The sequence below is a fragment of the Desmodus rotundus genome, chromosome 13, assembly GCF_022682495.2.
Source record: "Desmodus rotundus isolate HL8 chromosome 13, HLdesRot8A.1, whole genome shotgun sequence".
In the NCBI taxonomy this organism is placed as follows: Eukaryota; Metazoa; Chordata; class Mammalia; order Chiroptera; family Phyllostomidae; genus Desmodus; species Desmodus rotundus.
Window position 1 is genome coordinate 7,189,461 of NC_071399.1, and position 20,894 is coordinate 7,210,354.

The following is a 20,894-nucleotide window of genomic DNA, read 5'->3' on the forward strand; positions in this document are numbered from 1 at the left end:
GGTTCTTTTGAACTGGTGTTTCAGGGTTCTTAGGGTATATTCCAAGCAACAGAATCACTGCCAAGAGGCAGTTCCATTTCTGGTTTTCTGAGGAAATTCCATGCTGCTTTCCATAGTGGCTGCACCAGTCTGCATTCCCACCAACAGTGCACTAGGGTTCCCTTCTCTCCACATCCTCACCAGCACTTGTTGTTTGCCGATGAAGGCAGATATTCTGCAGTTCTAAAATGAATGAAAGATTGCTTTAATTCAATCTATTTGTAGCCAAGAAATACATTCTCAACTACAGTCGACTTGATTCAGGCACTGTCCCTTAGCTTGCTACACGGTCAACCCTAGTTATCCATTCAGAATAGTTCATTTACACATCTTTCTCCATCTCTATCACATACACAAAAACTCACACACACACATACACACACGAGAAGGTTTATTATCACCACATGTGGCCACTAATTTGAGAATCATGACCTCCAGGACTCTTCCCTAAAATGACGACTTTTGTCTAGAAGTTTCTAGAATTTTTATAAAACTTAAAAAGTGTACAACTATTTTATGGTAAGACTTAATGAGATAAATCCTGTGAAAGGGAGTGGGCTCAGAGCAATTCAAGGAAAACATGAGCAATGGCTGCTTCGGGGGCAGAATCTTGTGGCTCTGATTGTACCCCAGTAACATCATGTGGTGATGGATAAGTGGGTACACATCAAACTACAGGTTTGTCCAAGGTCATGGCTGTTATGAAGACATGCTGGGTCAGAGGTATAACAGCAAACCAATCAGAAATCAAACAGTTTGGAATGTTGGGTTTTATTTGACCCACTCAGAAGACGCACCTCAGTGCGGAGAGGTGAGGGTTTTCCTACGTCCTGCGCATTACTCCGTTCCGCTTTGGGAAGCCACTTGCCTTGCCTGTGCATGGTCCTGATGGCCGGGGAAGGACAGAGATGCAAGGGGAAAGAAACTGAGAGCCAGAGAAGCAAACCCAGTTCTCCCGGAGGCTGGAGAGGTTCCGTCAATGAACAGCTTGCCGGACAGCTTTCAGAACATCATTTTGAAATGCATGCACTGTCACCAGGGAAGTGACATTGCTGAATACAAGTTTCACCATTAGACTAGTTAAAATCCAAATTTCCGTGAGCCATTACATCTCAGTCCATCATTCTCACCCACCTTTCTCTTCACCTTCACATCATCATCCTGTAGTATTTCATGGCCTCCTCATGCCCATCTGAGAAAAAGTAGACAAAGAGGATAATATCATCAAAGTGATAGCAGAGATTAATGATTATACAGTATCACTCGCCTAAGCTAGTGGCCGAGCAAGGAATAAACTTAAACCCTGGTACTATCTACTCTTCCCTCTAGATCAAAGTTTTCCCCCTCATTTCATGCTTTGTATGTGACTTTGAAAGATAAAATAAATAAGAGGTGGATCGTCGTAATTCCCGTTTGTGGCCGTATCCTCTCTGCATATTTCCAAAAGCATCCAGAAGAGAGGACTGTTGTTAGCACACGTTTCGTCCCTGGTCATCATCACTATCTTCCTTTTTCAGTGTGGCGAGAGCCGGCAAGAAAGCAAACTGTGACTAAAAATCACAGAAAAGTCCGATTTCTGTTCTCACATTCATATGAGCCAATTCTGTTTCTATGCTTATTAAGATTCTTTAAAACAAAAGAAAATAAAATGAAATGAGCCATGAAAAAGGAAGAAGAAACAATCAAAGCTCTTTCTAATCGGCAAGGGAATATTCAGTTTTTGATTTGCAACTTAACTGGCTTTAAACCAGCGAACCAAAATCCTCCCAACTATGACTGCGGGGACCACAGGGGCCCCTCAGAGCTCCCAGGTTCCTGCCAGAGCTCAGCCTTCTGGGCTGCCAGTGGTTCAAGGTCAGATTTAATGTCAGCTTTGCAATCCGAGTGCTCTAGTGGGCAGTTGCCCTGGGAAATGAATCCCAATGTGGTTAGGAAGAAACTGTTTTAGGCTATAACTTCTTAAATGCTCCTAATAAAACATCCCCTCATCTCCAAGCTCAGCCTTCCTTTATGTCAATGTACACAACGATTTGTAATGCAAATGCCTTCCTCTGTCATAAAGCACTTCTGAAACCATGCAGAGTTTTACAGTGCAATAAAGGTGCATTTTATCAATGGGTAGCTATACTTTTTTAAAACTTCCTTGCAAAAGAGTGTAAGCTGTAATGATAGAAGCTCCTAAAGCCAAGCAAGCCATGGGCTGTAGACCTTTGAAAATGTCATCTTTTGAAACCAAACACGTTCATTCCATGGTGACTCGGAAGGTCTTCAGTGTGTTACTTTGCCCCACTGTCCCCATTGCTGCCTGGGTTGTTGGCTTCAGATAACTTTGTAACCAAGTCCCTGCTGCCCTAAAAATTAATTATGATGAGAATTTCTTTTCAGTTCACATCATTCAAGAATGCCTCACGTGCAGGCTGCAAATGATGAAGTGTAAATTAGGGCATCGCTGAGCAAGAAAGGTCCCAGGAAACCAATTTAGGAATTCTCTCCAGATTCAGTGGAGACCTGGAAACCGTCCCTTTGGGAGGAGGAACTTGACATTAGAATCTGCTTGCCATTCAGTTTCACTGCATCTCAGGATCGGCCTTCTTGGGAAAGAACGTGGACCAAAAAGAAAGTTTTTTCTTTTAATTTTGCCGTTCATAGTATAATTCTCACTGCTTTATTAACAACTAATCACTAATAATTGCCATGTACTATTTAAAGTTTGTCACATATATAAACTCATTACTACCTAAAGCAACTTAATGAAGTGAGAATTATTGTCACTCCCATTTTACAAATGACACAGCGGAGTCGCACAAAGTTTTGTTTGTGGAGCTCACTGAGCTAGTAAGTGACAGTCAGTCTCACTCCATAGTCTTTGTTTCCGACCTTGAAATGACATCTGCTCAGCCATTTGACTCCATTTCCAAACTCTCCTTCACTATCCCTACAAAACAAATGGTAGTTTTTAAGGTGCAATCAATAGTAATACTTTAAAAATTATTGCCCCCATACCAAACTTCGGGTCACCAGGAGCCTGATTCTTGTGCCTTTCTGAGGTTATAGAGCAGGGGTCTGCTTGGCCTTGGCTGGTTTCCCCTTCTGCTGGCTGGCCCTTGGCCTTGAACTTCTCCACTCTGCCTCTCCTGTTATCACTTGCTCATCATCTGTTTTGCATCTTCCAAAATGTCCCTGCATCTCTCCTCTGCTGTAAGTTTGTTTTTGTGTGTGCAGGAATTTAAAATTTTTTTCATCACTCTCGTGGTATTTTCAGAGTTCTGCTCAGGTTGTGTGAAGTATTTTCTCAATAGGACTTCGGGAAGAGAGGCGGGGAGGAGAGGCAGCAAAGTAAACATCAGCCGTCTCTTCACATCTTTAAAACTGTTCGTTCCAGGTCGCCGTGTGTTTGCAGCAGTTACAGTTGAGTCCAGAATAGCTCTGAATGTATGAAATTCATAGCATAACAGTTTTCACAGCTGTAGTCTATGGGGCCGCATTATTCTCCCGGACTGTTTGGCAGTGTCCTGTATGAAGGATGCAGTGTTCTGAAAAACGGCGCCCACTCCAACAGCTTTAGAAGTGGAGTCAACAAAGCCCAGTGAGATAGTAAACTGAACTTTAGGAATCGGCAATAAATGAGAGAACAATAACACCACTAAAGGCTCTTGTTTTCTAAAATAGACGCAGGGCTTCCTAAGTTAGTACCCCAAACTCCGAGACGGCAAGTTTATTTTTCAACCAAGAAATAAGGAACACCTGTTTATTATCAACCGTAACAATATGTTTAATTTTTTGAGAGAATCTTTTTGGCAGTTGCTAAAAAACCATATTTTAAGATTTACAATGGTTTGTAATGTATTCTAAGGCATGAGAAAGTATCTTCAGATGTTTCTTAGCTTTCGCTTAAGTTTAGTGAGTCTTGAATGGATACTCTCATTCACTTCAGTCATCTTTTTACAAGATTGTAATTAATGAAAAAGAAATTTTTAACAGTTCTCTCATTTTATCTTACTATGTTCTATTTCTCAATCTAATAATTAAGGCAGGATAGGATTATCAGTAGCCCACTAATACAAGATATTTTTGAAAGAGCAATTTTCACTTGTAAACTTTGAGTGTTGAAGTAAAACACATGAGAAGAAAGGAAACCCTATTTGTGCATAAGCTTAGAGTAGTCATTCATTCGGGAATGGATGATTAGAGTACTTCGTCATTCTTAGAGTACGTACCGTAGGGTAGCCATCCCATTTCACATGGTTGACTTGACCAGCTTTTCCTGTATTTTCTTTGGGTGCAATATGATGATTGTCTATAGTTTAATAGGAAAAGCTAACTGAAATGTTTACAAAATTACATGTGGCAATTCAGCTAGGAACTCTTTTTGAAAAAGTGAAAAAACAAAACCACACATGGAATGTTTCTTATAAATTTTCCTGTAAAACTATCATAATGAATCTTCAATGACAATTTTTATTTTCATCTTTTTCACATTAGAGGTTTTCAGTCCGTCACTCTTTTCAACCTTGATCCCTTAGAAAGGAAATATCCAAGGAAATAATTTTCCTTGTTGATTTTAAAATATTTACACTTCTTTCCCCCCATTTTGACTGTTTCATTGCTATTACCTCTGGTTTAGGCCTGATTTTTTAAATGTACATGACCAAATTTAATGTAAAAATGTTCAAAATGCATGTTTAAGCTGAGGTTTTTGTATGTATCTTGCCAAGTTACCAGCCGTTAAAGAAGTAAGGCATGGACCGATCACATGATCTGCCTAAAATAGACTAAACTGACCTCTTTTAAGTATATGTTACTGAAAAGCATGTTTGCTAGGGGCAAGACAGGGTATCACCATCTTTCTCCCCCAGCCACAGATTTCTTGTTGTTTTACATAATTGAGGTTAAGAGGAATTAACCGGGGGAGGGGGCTAGTCATGTAGGGAGAAGTGCCATTTTGCGAGCTAATTAAATTTTTGCTGACACTGTCTCTTAAAATTGTACTTAACCCCCCTAGGTATGCCCCAAATGAGTATAGAAATATTATGTAAAAACTAACTCTTCTCTTCAATGATATGTTATGATATAGATAAGAAAGATTTCTGTAATGTCTTATCAAAATTTAGTGCCTGCCCATTTATCCTTATTTTCAGATCTTGGAGAATATCCATTTCTTAGATTATTTGACTTTTATTAATGAAGACGATCGTCCAAGAAAATAAGCACACCCCTCACTAACTCTTTATTTTTTGCTCTGCACTAGCTATTGTGCTGTTTAAATAATGGCTTCAGAAAATAAATAACATTTTGTATAATTTGGGGGGATTATGTTGAACTCAATTATAGTCTCTGGAGCAACCAAGGAAGACGTTTGTTGCTTTTATTTCTCAGGGAAAAAAAAGGAAAAGAAAAGAAAAAAGAAAAAGGTCAAACAACCCAAATTATTCTGCTTGCTGAAGACAACTGCTGGAAGCATCTGGATTTATTACATATCCTAAATGCTGATCTTGTCTAATTCATATTAACCTTTGCTAGAAGGATCACAAATCTTCAGATAATTTCCTATATTTTAGCAATTTATTTTCTGTCAAACATATAAAACAAATCTTGGTAAAACATTCCGTTAGAAAGGAAGAGAGGTTGGAGGGAATCTCTCCATCCCGGTATGCACATTCTCGGGAGTTTCTGATGAAACGCAGATGTTTCGATGTGCCCACAAGGATGGTTAGTCGTGATCAGATGGATCCCTGGCTAATCTCTGAGACCCTGTGCTTCCCTTCTTTGTATCAAAATATATTGCCTTCTTCTGCTGAATGAACTCAGCTGAATTTGAATCAGAACACTCAAAGTAGAAATAGAACACACAAGAATTTCTACAATGGTTTATTACCCATTTCTTGCCAAAATGTTCCAAATACAATTTGGTTTCATAGTCAATACCTCTTTTGACTTTAAGCAGTGCCAGTATTTACACATGGACCATGAACCCAGTTGTCTGGATATTTTGCAATATTCCTCAGTGACAAATAGTGGGTCTGCTTGAGAAAGCAATTGGCCACGTGGATACTGGAGCCAATATTCCATATTGGAGAACAACAGGGAACCTCGTATTCTACCTAATTTTGAATCGTTGACTTTGAAAAACATTATAATGAGGACCAGATATTCCACCCTAGAAAAATTATAAAATCAAAAAAACCACCTGAGCACAGTGAAGACAGCTCCCAGAGAAAATGACGGGGGACTGTCCTTCCATCTTTGACACTTGGGCACATCTTTGCAGAAATATAACAAAAAATATACACGAATGAATTTTTTAAAGATTTTATTTATTTATTTTTAGAGAGAAGGGAAGGGAAGGAGAAAGAGGAAGAGAACATCAATGTGTGGTTGCTTTTCAAGTGCCTCCTATTAGGGACCTGGCCCGCAACCCAGGCATGTGCCCTGACTGGAAATCGAACTGGCTACCCTTTGGTTCACAGGCCCGCACTCAATCTACTGAGCTACACCAGCCAGGGCTGATTTTTTAATCATTTTGATTGTCACCAAATGACTCTGGATCATCAGAACCATACTCTTCTCAGAAGTTAAAATCAGATAAGGATTAATTTAGTTATTATTACTACTTAGTTATAAATGTGGTTATTTTGTGGTAAAGAAATTGCATGTCAGAATAGTGACTCCTTATTTCAATGTCTTAATACCTTGAGGTCCCAGCTCGTTTTCCTTAACTAATATTACGTGAAACCATTACTAGTCCTTTGTCTGATGTGAGTGTTTTAAAACCTGACATGATCCTGAACAAAGTTAACACTTTGACACATAAAATTCAAATTAATTGAATTCTTGAATTCTTAAAATAATTCCCACTCTTTCAGGTAGAAGATATAATACCTCCATGCTCATTATCCATTGAAAAGTACTAAATCTCCTAACATGTTTCCAAATATTTGCCTGTCAATTTTGCATATTTATATTTCTAATTCTCTTCCATGCTGAGGCATCTGTTCACGATTTTAGCTTATTTTCAAAATCTTTTTGGGGTAATGTTTGGGTTTGATATCCAAATTCTTTCTGTGCTGAGTAACTTCCGGGAAGCCAATCAATAATAGTTTTCAGATTTATACATTTTAACTTAAAACGTTATTGTGGGCTTTTTTTTTTCCCACTTGGGAAAATATTCAGCATTTTGCTTATACCCATTAAACAAAGTGTGTGTTGTTACTTTTGTTTTGCTTTGTTTTTACACTTGGACCTTCAAATATATTAATGATTGAGAGCATACTTGCAGTCTTTCTGGGAGTTTACTTTTTAAATACAGCTTTAATTCTGGAATACACAGGAAAACACTTGCACGGGCCAGAGAGAGCTTTTGATTGTTTTAGGGAGCGGCGGTCCAATTTTCAGAGGACCTTCTCCTCACGGGGAGAGAGGATGCAGAGTTCCCCAGGATGGAACTTCTTGGCTCTCTCTTCTGCAACAGAATTGTTACTCATTAAGGTAAAAGTCAGGCTGTGGTTTGGGATATGTGTACTTTCTGTTAATTCACTTAAAAATGCGTTCTCTCTCTGTCTATTCCTCATGAACCATAAGCCCACAGGATAATATATGTGCCCATCTTTATCTGTGGCTATGGAAAGTGACACAGACAAATATCACTCTGTGCTAAAAATAAGCTTATAGGAATCCAGAGGTCAGCCCCGAGTCACATGGTACATAAAACAGACTGGAGTTTGAGTCATGACATCTACACAGAATGCAACACTGCTGAACTTTCATATTAAGAGGTTTTGGCTGAAGGAATTCAGACACATACACAGTATGGCCCCAGAAATCTGGCCAAGAAAAGTGGAGTTTAAAATGTAGGGGAACTGATCCAAGAGTGGGCCTCAAACATGTTGCATTCATTACGTGCAGCTGTGTACATGAAAAGTGACTTTTTATCCCACCTACCAAAACCCTGGCTAGGGCTGTCCGCTTTTTTTATCTTTTTTTTTTTTTTTTTGCGCCAACTCACTGACCTTTCTGTTCCCACCAAGGAAACTGTGACTGATGGATGATTATTGAAAATATTTTGGCAATTAAAAAATGCATGCTGATGTATCTGCTATAAATACAACATATTCTTAAAGAGACATTTCTTCTAAGCTGGGGTTTTGTGAGCAAATATTAACTGCCCACAGGTATGGAGAAGGCCCACTTGCATTCCGAATGCCAAGGATGCTGCAGGAGGGGATTCGGAACAGAAGAATGTAGAGGTAGTCAGGTTACCTAGGAGATACAGAATTATGCATATTATGAAGACACCTGGCAAAAAAAAAAGAGTAAAACAGAGAAACCCATCTCAAAACACCTAGGAGAAACGAATGTCAGCCTTGATACCTCAGCAACGGTGTGGTGAGGTGTCCAGGAAGTGGAGTGAGCCTTGAGAGAGTCCCAGCGCTACCTAGTCACAGGTGCCTGGTTAGGTCTCAGGTTCTCTGCCGCTGCTTCCCCCAGCACCACTGACTGCTGCTCTTCGGTTTCTTGTCCAGACCCTGCTTCCCAGAGGCGGGCCCTGATCCCTGGAGTCTAGTCTCCACCCAGCACAAAGCGTGCTCCCATGCTGGGCAGAGCTGCCAGCACAGACTGTGGCAGGGGCGCCGGGCCTGCTGACCCCATCACGTAGCTGGAGCCAGAGTTAGAGGGACCATGCCGTGAAGCCACGCAGGGAGTCCAACAAGCCACCTTTGGAAGGCTTGTCCCCGCATGTGCCACCCATACAGTTTTACCGTGAAGGAATGCGTTAGAATAACAAAAGATACTTTTACATATATGATGCACGTAAAATATTTTATTTTGCTAAGTTTTCCGAACACAATATTTTAAATTCTTCAAGAGGAAGTAAATACTATCAAACAAAATAATACGGGGAAGATGTGTATTATTATTTTTCCCATCTCTGATGGTAACTAATTCTTTTTAAGGGAATTGTGTTGATGTAAGGGCTTTCCTGTTCCAGCAGGCCTAGTCTATAAACACTGTTTATCTCTGTGCAAATATGTAAAACATAAAGGGCTCTAGGTTATTTTCCCCAGTGCTAGGAAACATATTCTACCTTTGACTCGACAGAACCTAAGGCAACTTCTTTCCAAAGGCCCCACCGACTCCCTTCTCTTCTGTGATGAAATGTGTTTGGAAACTTGATGATGGCCAGCATTCCAAAAGCAGGGGAACAATCACTCCGGCTCAGAGAATCTGCCACTCCACACACAACTGTGTCACTAATTGTGACACAGACAGTCCTCCTGTAATCCCACAACATCATTGGACTGCGAAGCATTATTTGGTCAGATATTAAAAGCTAACTTTAATTTTTATTTATCTCCATTAAAATTGTTTCATCTGGATAGAAAAGCAGGAGTGAGACTCAAGACCTGTTTAGGGAGTGGAGGCAGCCAGATGTGGTGATGGGTTTAGGTTGGAGCTGAAGAAAAGGCAGTGGGACCTTCCCCTGTAGCCAGAGAGGTGAGGAGCTCCACACAATACAAAGGACAACAGGGAGGGACAGCTTTGGGGGTGAGGGTGAGGGGATGTACTTGACTTTGGACATGTTGCCTTCAAATTGCCTATGAAACAGCCGCAGCAGGCATTGGGAATTATGTTGTAATATAATCAGAAGTGAAGGGCTAGGGGAATACAGAAAGGAAGAGACTGACAGTGTCAGCTTATTGGTCAAGGAAGGCTTCGAGAAGAAAATGGCATGAAATCCAAAAGGACAGATAAAATGTCCGCATGTAAAATCTGAGCAAGAGGCCACTGAAGGTAGGTTTGAGCTGCAAGTGTGTTTTATGTTCCTTGTTTGGTTGGGTACCCACCTAGATGTGCACACAATCTGACAGATTTTTGTTAAAATTTTCTCTAATATGTGTTGTGCTATAATTAGGTGAAATGTAGGATCTATTCATTCATTCATTCAACCAATATTAAACGAACCATGTTTAATAACATGAACTGTTTTTAAGGCAATACATATGATGTAATAAGTGCTGATTATTGTGTTTTCTTAATACAGTGTATATTAAGAAAATCCTTTGGCATCTGGCCAGGGCGGGACAGGAAAGCTGTCAAGACAGGAAGAGGTAACATCTAAGCTGAGACACGAAGGGAAGCAGGGATCAGCCAAGGGAGGATGGTATTCCAAAGAGAAGGCGTACCTGTGCAATAAACCATCACCGAAGGACATCTGCAGGGAGAGGCTCAATCTCAAAGGGCCCGGGAAGCCTTCCTAGGGACTTTGAATGCTATCTTAATGGCAGTGGGGAGCTATTTAAAATTTTCCCATAAGGAAGATGATATGGTTACACTTGCCTTTTTGAAAGATTTTCTGAGTGCAACATCAAGAATGTGTTGGAGGGAGAGGAGAGGAGAGGGGAACAACTGCATTAACGACGACGCCGACTGTAGTGAGGGACAGGAGTGCACACAGTGGAGGGCCTGTGGGCCGCTTTGACGTGGGGCGTGAGGAAGACGGTGCTGATACACGAGAACAGATTCATGAATGACGTGCTGATTTCATTCTTGAGCCTTTGGGTGGACAGAGGGTTAGCTCACTGACACAGGGAATGCAAGAAGAGATGTGAGTCAGTGGAAGACGATTGTTTTAGTTTGGAGCATGTTGCATTTAAGATGACTGTAGGACGTCTGGGGAAGACTTGAAGTGATTGGATATGAGCCTGGCTGGGAATTGAAATCGTGGAATAATGTAATTTGTGAATTGGGCCTTGAGAGATGGCAGTGATTATGGAAGTCAGGGGAGAAGAAAGGGAGGGAAGGATGGAGGGGAGGGAGAAAGAAAAGGAAGGCACAGGAAGGAAGGGGAGAAAGGGAGAATGGAGGGAGGGAAGGGGAGGAGCCATATGACACAAAACCAAAACGTCGCAGAGAAAGAGTAGGGGCCTGTTTGAGAAAAAGCACATCATCAAGGGCGAGATAAGGCTGCAATGGTCCTCCTACATAATAGGTTGAGTAGTGGGTTTATGCTGTAGCCAGCGGGGGACAGCGAGGATTTCAGCGGGGCAGCGGCCTTGGCATTGGTGGGCAGGAAGCTCCACTGGACTATGTATGGGGTGCCGTGGGGACCACAGGGACCAAGGGGAAGGCAGCTGATGGGCCAGAGACACAGAAGGAGGTTCAGAGGTAGGTGGTTTCAGAGGAAATAAAAGAAAACACAATGCGAGAGGTACTTGTGAAAATAAAAGCGCTAAAGGGATTAAGCAGTACAAACTGCCAGTAATAAACACAGTCGCGGGGACGGAAAGTACAGCTCAGGGAATACAGTCCGGACTGTAACTGCGTGCAGGCCAGTTGGGGTGATCACTTCATGAGGTGCATCAGTGGGAAATGACTGTGCTGTGCACTGACACTAATGTAGTGTTGTACGTCAGCTGTAATTGGAGACTAACTTATTTTTTAAAAGGGGCTACTTGTGAACATAAAAATGCTACAGCTACTTCTGAGCACCCGCGGTAAACACAGGGAGCAGGCTATGAGAACAGGAGATAACCATGACTATGAGAAGAGTGATAACTTGGAGGGAAATCCCAGAGGAGGGATTTCAGGTGGTTTCAGGAAATACGTAGCTTGGACTGCATGAAGAACTTTATACTTCACAGAATTAAAATAGAAGAATATTGTATCAGTATATTTCATTTTTAAAGTGGCTTTTCTCCTGTTTCCCTTGTGCTTTTAAAACTGTACCCTAGAGATTAGACCAGATGACATGTTTCTTTTGCTGTATACACTCCAGGAGGTGGGGAAAAAAGAGTCAGAAACACACTGGGAAAGAAACTCAAAGGAGAAGAGTCAGTAGTTCCTACCCGAGCAGGTCAGTCACCTTTGCTGGGCGGGACCACTAGGGGGAGCCAAAGAGCAGCCACAGCAGCGGCACTTCGGAGGCGCACATCCCTTCTGGGATCCATAAATCAATGCACGCAGAAAAGATGTGGGTCTGTCCCCGGGAAGTACGAGGTCGCAAGTTGTTCTCTTGCTGGCGTCTTTGAAGTCTTTAAGAGTATAAACCTGGATATATACCCACTAGGAGTCTTCTGCAAAGTCAAACACATCGAGGACGCTAGATGCCATTTCCACTGAGGTAGCTGCCTGTCCTGGGGGGTCAGGGGAAGGCTTCCATGGTCTGTTCTGGTGGCCCCGGCCAGTTCCACAGTGTAATGGAAGGTATGGCCCCGTTCAGGGGAGCCCATTCTCCCTGCCAGACCCGCACAGAGAGCTATTTTACTTGAATTGTATTGCTTCAGACAGTCTGCAAACACAGTGCTTATTCCAGGATTCTTCCATCTTCAGTGTTTACACAGCAGGTGAGGTCTTTTTCTTTAGTGACTTTTGAGTTAGTACTTGTTGTGGTTTCCCCTTTTTTAAAGGAGTCTTTATTCCAAGAAAAAAAAAAGGTTTTGATTCTCCCTGAAAAGAAAGACAGGGGACCCCAGCCTCTGGACCAAGTGTCTGGATGCTTTTTAAGAGGGGGGCCCCTGGAAGCTGCTTGGAACATGGAGCTTAGACACTCTCTCCAGCATGAGAATGGGCTGGCATCCGCTGAACAGGCAACTGATTGCCTGCCCGTCTTCCTTCAGCCAAATAAAGGCCCAGAAGGAGCAGCTGCCAGCCGGGAGGAATGTGAGAAAATCGGAGATTGATTCGAAATAGGATAGGGGGAAAAGGCAGGAGAATGAATTTCAGACTCTTCAAATATTCCCTTTTTAGGCATGTGTCATTGCTGTCTCTGCTGAGGGTGATGATCTTTAGCTATCATTCTCTCACGAGAGTGAGGAGGCAGCACGTTCGCAGTTAATACAGGTATAAGAAAGACCTGCAGTTGGTTAATTTCTCCGTAATTGGCAGACGGGAAAAAGGAAGGAAAAATTGTGAACATTTCAAGTCTAGGCTCGGGAAAGGTAGATTTTCATTTCCTGTTAGCTAGAATGCAGTGATATTAATTCTCTGTCACACTGACCAGCGGGGACTGGGCGTTTCGTGTTTGACTGTGAAGGTCACGGGGATTCTAGTTTTCTACTGACAGTGGTTCTTTCGCTGTGACAGATGCCTACAGGCGAATCGTAAGACCCCCGTCTCCTTTGCTGAAGGGAGTGTGGGTCAAGTTAACAGAGTTTAGGATCCCTGATAAATCGGGGAGATGGCTGTCTAGGGCTCATACTCACCAGCTGCCTGCAAGAAGGCACTGAGCTCTACGTCCCTCTAGGTCTTAACATTTGGTGATGATACCTGCCGTCTTCAGGCAGGAGACCAGTGGTGTGCGATAACCGCACCTGCCAAGCACCTCCTGTTGGGGGACACCTTACTTGAAGTTGCCGCTAGGACACCGAGGCATTAGAAGAGACCTTGCAAGATATGTAACACGTAGCAAGGAAGATAAACACACGTGATTGGCACCAACCATGTGATACCAAACATATACTAATACAGCTAGCTGACACACGCTGTTACCTCTCTTGGCTGATAACAAACAAAAAACAAAACCCACCAGAGCAATTCTTAGGAAGACAAGAACGTCTTACCTCCCACAGGGCATTGGAATGTGCCTGGATCTTATCTTAGCACATGGAATGTTAACACGTGGAGGGAAAAGAAAGATGGAAATGGCTGTTTTTAAAAGCCACATCTGCATTAATAGGTCCCCATTTGGAAATGACGAAGTGGGCCCTTTAATCTGCCCTTCAGAATAAACAGACGAAAGCTGGATCCCATAAACTGATCGCTGGTGTGGATGGACAGGCGACAGAACAATCGGGACAGTGGGGAACCAAGGCTGAAAAAAGAAAAACATGAAGGAAACAGTGGATTTAAATATCCAGTGACTGAAAACGATCATCCTGAGACATGAAAGAAACTGGAAGAAACTCCTGCGTGGCTATTTATAGAATTCAAGAGACCTGGGAGGTTTCATCAGAAGAGCCGTGTCCAGAACCCAGGCTTTCTGACTCCCAGAGAATTTGTGGAGGAGTGGAGAACTCCCCGAAGGGTGGGCTGTGATATTTCTTCCCTGGTTTCTGTGTGCAGCCTATTATTGCAGCTGTGTGGTCCCCTTTAGGTTCTTCTCTTTTGCGATGAGCCCATTTTCCCATTGGTTTCAGGGGTGCAGTTCGGAGCCATCTAAGGTGAGGATGAGCAGATACCTGCTTCTCTGAATGACAGCCGTGAATCTGCCTGACACTGATGATGCCGCCACGTGTTTTTATTAAAGTTGCTAGGCTTAAATCACCACGTGGTAGAATAGGCTTTTTATGGAATAAATACTTAGCTGTAATTTAGGGCCTTTCTCACTAATCACAAACTGTCGTTAATCACAACCTAATCCAACTGCTCTTTTTCAGTTAGAAAGTTCCTCATTCTAACCATCCTTCTGAAACCCTGCCAGAAATTCCTTGAAGATAAATTTACCCGACATCTATTCTAGAATACAACCAAAAAAGGTACAGTTGCTCCACACGGACTGGTACCGAACTCTGAGAAGCTTTCTACGTCTCCTGGCTGCTTTTCTGTCATCTGTACTGAGCCATCTCCGACTCTGTAGTTGAAGTGACACGGTGATATATTGATCTAATGAGAAATATTAGGAAATTGATTCTAAAATACTCCAACTTGTTCTGCCTTCATCTTTAAAATTCATTCAAATGACCACATTGTGCAAACCTTTTGCTGAAGATCTTGCAAAGACATTTGGCCAAAAATAATATACAGCCCTACCTATTTTCACAGCGATTACCATTTTAAAGTCCAGTGGCCACAGGAGTGGCAGGTTCTGGAACCTAGGACAGCCTGGTGACAAAATCTTCACCCAGACACTTGGCTTTTGCCTGTCATGGCCTCAGGAGTTACATTCCCCTTGCTGAGTATCAATTAAGTAAGTGTCCTTACCTGCCTTTCAGTTATTTTAGATTTTTGGAAAGACCTCACTCCCTTTGCAACTGTTCTTCTAAGTGAAAGTGACAGTCTCAGATGTACCTTTGTTGGGGCTTTTCTTACCCCACAGCCTCTGTCTCTGCCTGTTTAAAAAAAAAAAATCTGTCCCCCTACCCCATTGTTTAAAGAACTCAGTTCTTCTCATGTAGTACGTAATGTACATCACGTGATTTCCCAGGAGCTGCCAAGGTCGCCCCTAGCAAAGGCCCTGAGCACACTTGGCTTTTTACAAACCAAGACAGACCCCAGGTAAGAAATTCACCTGAAAGAACCAGTATATTTGTCCCTACTGAGTATTTTAAATAATGGAAATAGAGTTTTGTATACCAGTTTTCAACGAGTCTTGCCCTGTGAGGTTTGAAGAAGGCATTTCCTGTGAAGATACCTAAGGGGTTTCAGGCACATGATATGTAGTCAATAAATGAGTCGAATTCAAACCTCAGAATTTTGAAGGAAAAAAAAACCCTGGTTCTGAGTGACCATCCACTTGCTTTTCAACCCCCATTAAATCTGACCTTCACCCCATTACCCTGCTGGAAATTATGCTCCTTTAGGTCACACATTGCTTCTTCCTGCCAATTTCAAGAACGTTACATCAGTCATAAGTATTAGTCTGTGACCTTGGCCTTGCTCCCCACCACCTACCTCATCCCCTGCCTCAGCTCTTGAAAGCTCTCCTCTGGGGCTGACTTGTTGGGCTAGACTGCTGATTCTCTCCCATCGCCTCCACCCCACCTTTGCCTTTGCCTCCGTCTGTGCCGGAATTTCTCCTTTGTGAGCACATCCCTGAAGATCCAGGCTCCGCCCTTGGCTTCCCGGTTACTCCTTCCTCTCATCTCATCTGCTCCCATCATACTCACTCATCTACTGCCATAAATGCTGCCATTATGTAGTGGGTTAGTAGAGGCACATTACAGGACTGAATCCTAAGTCCCTCGTTGCCATCTCTCAACTCCTTGCCGCCACCTTTAAAGACTGGTATCCAAGAGATGCGCGCTTCCTTCTCTTTGTCCTCTCTTTGTCTTCTCATAGAACTTTCTGCCAGTCCTGCGCCCGCCTCTCTAAATCCAGGGCTTGTGATTCTCTGCTCCACCCCTCAACATGCTGATTGTCCTGCAGAACCCCACCCACCAGACAACATCACTTCATCTCTAGCGGTCGATGGATGATACCTCATCCTTGGTGTCTAAACAAACAAAAGGAAGTTCAGACACCGAGGAATATGGAATACTATATTACTATGTTTATAGTAATATATTTAATTTCAAAGGTATATTGCCTAGCATTTTGACATTTAACAGAAAATGTGTTCTGAGAACAAATGAAAATATACATGGGGTGTTAGTGAGTGGAATGATGGTTGGAAGCAAACACTTTGGATTGAAGAAACTGCTCCATAGTTAAAACGATTCAATCATTTTTCTTTATCACATTCAACATGGACTGTCAGAGGACCCCCAGATCCTCTTCTTGTTTACAAAACCTAAAAATAAGTGGAACCCCAGTAAGTTGCCGAGCATGGACAAACGCTGCCCTCCCTGGGTGGGCCTTGGAATTAGTCTGGCTGCTTGCAGACCTTGCATCCAACCTTGGGGGCATGAGTTGCTCCCTCTCCCTTGGTCCCCACCGGGCACACCCCCCCCCAGTTCATGAAGGTGTGCTCATAGAACCAGGTTTCAAGGCTCTGCTCCACTGCAGATGCCCTTTGACCTGCATTGGGCACCTGGTGGCTTGACTTGGGTCCTCAGCTCATGCTTGTCCCCAGTTCCTGGCATGCCTACCTCCAGCTAACTCTTGCCAGCCATCTGGATTTCTCCTGAAGCTCTGCCCTCCTGCCCCTGCCCTGCTCTCACCACGAGGGAGGAATGATCGCCTTCCTCACCCCCTTCCCTCCCTCTTGGACTCTCGCCAGACTAGGGCTGAGGCTCACTAAGCCTTTTGGATGCAGCGCATTGCTTGATTGCCCCCCTGCAAGGAGTCCAGACCTCATCACACAACCCAGATCCTGCCGCCGCCTCCTCCTTGCCTGCCGGGGCTGTGGAGGACCCAGCATGCTCCTGCCCAAGGTCACCCGAATTAGGACAAATATAAGAACCAGCTCTTTTGACACATAACCGACATGACATGGGAGCTCTGAAGAAAGAGTCTTAGGTCTTCGTCAGGGATCAGATTTCAGAAAGCATTTGTGTTTTGGGTGAAAATAATTTAACACCTTTAAAAATAAAGAGAACTTACCTTTTAGAAAGGATTTGGGATGTGGGTCATTTCAGAGAGGTCTGAAATATTGCAATAAATAGCCATATTGTGGGTGGATTTTTCTGTAGGTTAAATCAAAGAATTACCTAGATGTTATACTAGCCTTTTAGATTTACTGTAGACATCTGTGAGAAATTATGAACTGGCCTTTGTTAGCAGACTTTTATTTTTTCAAACCTTTACTTCTGTTCCAATGTAAATGATAATTGAACTTTATTGGAAAAGGACCCAGAAATACAGCTTCAAATAGTTTTATGTTAGCTTATAACAGAGTCGACATAACTGTTACAGACTTTCGTGCTACCGACAAAATAACACTGCGAGACAAGATAAAATCTGAAGTTCTATTCACAGCAGGTCACTAAACTGAGTGTACAGTCATTGTGTGCCGGGCGATGTCAGTGTTCCATGACTTTTGTGACGTAAATGTGTCTGTGACATATTTGTGATTTAAAACAAAAAAATGTGTACAAATGTATAATTGTTAACAAAGTCCATTTAGATGAACTAAATTGTGGAGTGGCGTACACACACACACACAGACACACACTAATCCCTAAATCAGGTGTTCGGGCATAGTTATTAACTAGTTCTTCTAAGATTCCTGCTTGCAGAGAAGACTGATATATCTATTATTTATTACCTTAACCCATAACTCATAAGGTAACTTCAAAACGCAGGAGAAATCAGCTGCTATGTCTGTTTTTTCCTCCTCCCAAATCAGCAAATTATCAATTTTGAAAATAGAATATCATGTTTTCAAGTCTCTGGTGTGGCTTATCTTGATTTCCACGATTTAGAACGCGAACTACACCCCTAACACCAGTTCAGACTACTGAGTCGACGCTGAGAACTTAGGGAAATGGCTGTGGCAGCAGGGGCAGCAGGGAAATGGCACCTGGGGCTGAGCCTGGGCCCTGGCTTTCTTCTGCTGTGTGTGCTCACTGTTCAGCACCTTGAGCTCCAATTGCCTCATCTGTCAAATGGGATCATAACACCATTCTCTCATACACAGGGCCTTAGACAGATCGTAAACGCGCTACGTGTCAGATGCGCGCCTAGTGAGTCGGTCAGAGCGCTGACTGCTGTGTCACATGCTCCGTACAAGTAAAGTGATTCTGATTTGGTCTGAGCATCCCTGACAATATGGACTTGGCGCTTACTCATCAGCAGGCAAAGTAGTCATCCTACTTTGGGTGGAGTGAAACTCTGATTTTTCTTCAGGGTTTTGGTCTCAGAAGAAAGAGGTCAGAAGAGCTGTTAATATTAAAGATAAGTTGGTGCCAGTTTGAAGTAACAGCTCCTTCGTGAACCTTTTTTAAAAATACAATTTGCTTTGATTGGGTTTGATTCATGCATTTTTTAAAAAATATTCCTTGTGGAATGACTGCACAGTCATTAGGCATTTATGCCTAAAGAACTGAATTCAGTTGCAAGTAAACTTCATTGAATAGTGCAGGTATGATTCCAGGTGGTTATTTATTCGAAACTTAAAACAGCCACATGATTCAACATATTTGCTGGTGTCTGCTCCTGGAGTTGCAGGGACTCAGCACTTCTGCGACAAGAGAGGCTTACGTTATGGAAGGCAGTGCCCATAGAGCTAATGACTTCTGACATCGCCAACATGGCAAACTGTAGCAGGTGAAAATAGAAATGGAATGTGTGCCTTCTTCTGTGCCTCTGTAGAACCCCTTAGTGGACTCCTGTATCTAACAGATGGCCGTGATTTAATGCATAGAAGGGACTGCACAAAACCTGGAGTCTGTTCTTGGGAAGAGAGATACATGTGGAGACCATCCTTCTCTGTTCAGCGGTATAAACCCACGTCTCTCCTTCTTCCTCCCCATGGGCTGCTGCTGCGGCTCAGCTGTCTTCAAAATAAGCCCTTGATTATACTCCAGGGATACTTTGTCCAATTCGAAAATAATTAGTCTTTATTCAGAAAGGGACTATATGTACATGTACAATATTCCAATATCATCCAGTATAAAAATTTACCTAACCTGTATCTGATATTTATAGATGGGCATTCCTTAATTAGCATTTTAAATTGGAATTTTAATAAATGCTATCAATCAGTGACCAAATTACAGAGCATTTATCTGGGGAAATGAGCATGCCAAATACCAGTCTTCTTGAGATTTATCTTGACCTAGTGATTTAAGATTTTAAAGCCGTTCTTTCTTCAATTAGGATGTTCATCTTTCTGTCTTCTAATGCTCTGGTCCAGATCCAGATCATCCCCTTGTGCCCTCAAAAATCCAGGGGTACACGTCGGAAGCATCGACAAGCCCCCAGGTCCTGGCAAATTCTCATCATGCCTTGTTCTACCTATTTAATTCTTCTAAGATGCCAAGTGAACAACACCTGCTTATAGTTTGGCCTGAACAGCTATAAAGGGTTTATTTGCAATTACTTCCGGCCCCCTGCCCCCTGCAAGTCACACACATCACACGGACCTGTGAAATGATCCTTTTAAAACTATTTTGACTTAGGAAGATATTTGCCTAAGAATGTAGATGTCTTTCAGTGCCCCACAAAATATCTATTGTTCTATTTTTTGACCCAATTTTACTAAAGAGAATCTCAAAACCCCGAAAGAACTTATAGACTGTGTCAGAGGAATGTTTAAATAATTTCTCTGATATCTTATTAATGCCCCAATTAAAGAGAAAATACATTGATCACTCACAGAAGAATAGACACCGTGGCTTTGGTAATCATGGGGTCTCAGCCAGGGTTTGGGAGCTGTGGTTTCCCAAGAGCCATTGTTATTGGGGGGGAACCCCACTAAGGTGACTTTGCTTACACCCTGAGTAACATGTGACATTTCCCTGTATGAGGATGGATGTGTTAGATGGTGATGAAAATTGAGAAGGCAAAACATCCACCCAGAGGTGGACGGACCGTGTTCCCGTTACTGTAGCGTGATGAAAGCCACGGTGAAGGTGCTTTGCTGAAGAGGAAGAAGAAAATGACTGTTATCCGGTCATGGCAATGAAGAAAGAATATAGTCTTTATTCAATCTTACTGACAAAGGGGGAGCACGAATTCGTGGAAGCATTAATTTTTTGGTTTGTGTGAGCCTATATTTAGATGAGAGGTAAAATATGTAAGGACAGCTAGTAATATAGGTCTGCTGATTGATACCGGGACTGCAATGCAAAGTGTTCCTTGTTTTCTTCTTGTTTGTTTATGTATAAAAATACTGGAAGCGTTTGGAGGAATTGAAAGAAAACCCCGGTGAATCTAAAAATTCACCAGCATGCATTCAAGTCTTAGTTTCATGGAGGAAGAAGCTGAAGAGGGTGGAATGTTCTAGAAAAAAGAAGGGAAATTAAAGAAAGGAGGGACGTTGGGCTGGAGGCAATGCAAAAATACTGATAAAAGTCGAGCTGGACGGGGCCAAAAGGCAGTTTTTACAGGAAAATGTCAGTGCCGCAATATCGAAGTATCTTTTACGTAAAAGTAAAGCTCGTTGGAGCACCAGCTGCGCTGCCGCAGACCAGGGTCGCCCAGCTCAGCCCACCTGACCTCGGGCCGCCGGCCCCGGGAACCTCCGTCCCTCCCGGGGGAGCGGGCCGGGCTCCCTCCTTAGCGCGGAAGAGGGTCCGCAAGCGCCGCGAGAACCGGGG

At 42.7% G+C, this 20,894-nt stretch overlaps 1 protein-coding gene across 4 annotated transcripts in view; it reads left to right on the plus strand.

The window, feature by feature from the left end:
- The window catches only part of TENM3 (teneurin transmembrane protein 3), a 620,275-nt gene that overhangs the window by 308,350 nt on the left and 291,031 nt on the right, over window positions 1–20,894 (plus strand). The gene's annotated exons all lie outside the window — the stretch shown is intronic.